The sequence below is a fragment of the Jaculus jaculus genome, chromosome 6 (genome assembly GCF_020740685.1).
Source record: "Jaculus jaculus isolate mJacJac1 chromosome 6, mJacJac1.mat.Y.cur, whole genome shotgun sequence".
Lineage (NCBI taxonomy): Eukaryota > Metazoa > Chordata > Mammalia > Rodentia > Dipodidae > Jaculus > Jaculus jaculus.
Window position 1 is genome coordinate 41,955,646 of NC_059107.1, and position 3,415 is coordinate 41,959,060.

The following is a 3,415-nucleotide window of genomic DNA, read 5'->3' on the forward strand; positions in this document are numbered from 1 at the left end:
AACCGAGCCTCGAACCAGGGTCCTTAGGCTTCACAGGTAAGCGCTTAACCACTAAGCCATCTCTACAGCCCTATTATTTTATTTTTAATGGTGTCTTCTACTAGTTTGGTATCAGAGTAATGCTAACTTCATAAAAGAAGTTTGGTAATGTTCCTTACTTTCCTATTTTACAGAAGAGTTTGAGAAACATTGGTGTTACCTCTGTGAATATCTCATAAAAATAATGAATACACCCATCTGAGGCTAGAGACCCTTTGCTGCTGTTGTTTTTGGGAGATATTTTTATAACTGTTTCAATTTCACTCCTTGTTACAGTTCAACCAAAATTCTTTATCTCATATTGGTTTAATTTTGGAAGTTTATATGTACTTATAAATTCCTCTATTTTACATTTGTCAATTTAGTGGAGCATGTCTTATAGGATGCCCTTATGGTTTTCTAAATTTCTTTGGTATCTATTGGAATGGCTCCATTTTCATCTTTAATTCTTGAAAAGTAACTTCTCTAGCTCCCTTTTAGTAGTTTCAATAAGGATTTACCAATCTTGTTCATCATTTCAAAGAATTGACTCATTGATTCTTTGTATTGCATTTTTAAAAATTATTTTTGTTTATATTTATTTATTTATTTGAGAGAAAAGGAGAGCAAAAGAGAGAGAGAGAGAGAGAAGAGAGAATTGGTGCACCAGGGCCACCAGCCACTGCAAACAAACCCCAGTAGCATGCATTCCTTGTCCATCTGGTTACATGGGTCCTGGGGAATCGAGCCTTGAACCCGGATCCTTAGGCTTCACAGGCAAGCACTTAACCGCTAAGCTATCTCTCCAGCACTGCATTGCATTTTTGTTTTTATTTCTTAATTACTGCCTTGATCTTGATTGTTTCTTTCCTTCTATAGATTATTGGTTTTTCTTATTCTTCTTCTTTCAAGGCCTTACAGTATATTACTCAGTTTTTACTTAATTTTCCCTTAGAGCTATAAGCTTCCTGCCTAGAACTGCTCTCATTGTACCCCATAGGTTTTGGTGTGTTGGGATTTCATTATGATTTCAATTCTATATATATATATTTTTTATTTTTAAATTTTTATTAACAATTTCTATGATTATAAAAAATTATCCCATGGTAATTCCCTCCCTCCCCACCCCCACACTTTCCCCTTTGAAATTCCATTCTCCATCATATTACCTCCCCATATCAATCATTGTACTTACATATATACAATATCAACCTATTAAGTACCCTCCTCCTTTCCTTTCTCTTCCCTTTATGTCTCCTTTTCAACTTACTGGCCTCTGCTACTAAGTATTTTCCTTCTCACGCAGAAGCCCAATCTTCTGTAGCTAGGATCCACATATGAGAGAGAACATGTGGCACTTGGCTTTCTGGGCCTGGGTTACCTCACTTAGGATAATCCTTTCCAGGTTCATCCATTTTTCTGCAAATTTCATAACTTCATTTTTCTTTACTGCTGAGTAGAACTCCATTGTATAAATGTGCCATATCTTCATTATCCACTCATCATTTGAGGGACATCTAGGCTGGTTCCATTTTCCAGATATTATAAATTGAGCAGCAATAAACATGGTTGAGCAAGTACTTCTAAGGAAATGAGATGAGTCCTTTAGATATATGCCTAGGAGTGCTATAGCTGGGTCATTGATTTCTTCCATGGCCCATTCATCATTAAACAATGTATTGTTTGCATTTGTGTATGTTTTGTTATCTTTTTTTTTGCTATGGATTAGTAGCTTTTCACATTATTATTTATAATAAAAACAATTATATTGATTTCCATATATTTATTAAGATTTGCTTTATATCCTAATATATGATATATTTTAGAGTTACTTCCATGTACTGTTGAAAAGAATGTGTATTCTGCCATACTGGGATGGATTGGTCGGTGGATGTCTATGAGATAAATTGTTTTATGACGTCATTTAATTCAGATGCTTCTCTATTTATTTTTTGGTAGTATGACCTGTAAAATGAGAAGAATCGGGTACTGGATTATTATGCTGTGGTAAGCCTGTGCTTTTACATGTGGTAATCTATTATTATTTTTTTCATCTGCTTTCTGTGCATATATTATTAGTATTGCAATTTCTTCTCATTAGATTGTTCCCTTAATGAGTACAAAGTAGCATTTATTATTTATTCTAATATTATTTTTATCTTTACCATATCAGGTATTAGAAAAATCACAACTGCTTGCTTTTTGGTCCAGTTTGCTTGGAGTACTATTTCCTATCCTTTAGCAATAATGTTGGAGTTATCTTCGACAGACAAGTGTGCTTCTAATCTGTATCTGTAAGATATGCAAATTGTAGAGTTCTGCCTGGGATCCCTTTGTTTTTTTCTGCTGGTTTTTGTTCTGCCTTTTGTTGGTGGGTTTTCTCATTTTCACAATTATTGAAATTCCCCTGGATCTGTAAGCTTCAAATAAATGTTATTCCTCCATAAACTGTACCTGGATTGGAAGTTCATCCCTGCAACCTGAGACTGTCTATCAAAGAACTGGAACCAAGAATCGGGTAGAGTTACAATGATATGGATCTGACTATATGGATTTTGGTCTTTTGGAAATTGTGTGCTGGAAAAATGGAAAATTTGATGCTTGCAAATGAATATGCCTTCTGCTGTGGTAAAACAAATTTTATGGACAATTCTGATGAGAACTTGAAAATGCTAAGTGCAGCGTAAATTAACTTGGGGACTTGGCTTATAAATGTTCTAATGGAAAGGAAAGATGGCAGAAAGCCTTGCTGGAACTGGGCTACTGGCATAAGAGATAGCTGTGTTCTATTTCCCATACCCAGATAGTTTCATCAGAGCTAAATTTGTTATGGACTGATGTGCTTGGCAAAATATATGGGAGTGAGAGATTTATCATTTTAAGTTGGGAAAATTCAAGCAAGTTTAAAATTTACTGACAGAAACTGGTTGCTGAAACTGCTATTGTCAACTCCTTCATATTAAAACAATGGAGAGAATTCCTGAGGTGATCCCATCCCAGAAAGACTAAATGATAGAATGCAAACTCCTTTGAGAGGAGATCTGAAGAGAAGGATCCTGCTCTTCCAGACTAGGTTTTATTTTGTCCCTGAATTAAGAATATGTGTTGCACATCTGGTATTGGTTTTGGAAACCAATGAAATATGCACGGGGTTGGTGAAGTAAACACAGTTCCAGGAGCTGCTGCTGAGACGTGATATGAGGCAGGGCATGATGACCCTAATAGACTGGCAAAGCTATTTGGAAGATGGACCATGGTTTGCAGTTGAGACCCAAGGATGTTTAGTTATATCAGGAATGTGCAAGGGCTACCATGGAGGCTGTTGGCTCAGGATGTAAGTGTTCCCTGAATATTCAGCCCAGCTGGATGGGGCAAAATAGGAAAATGCAGAGATTGT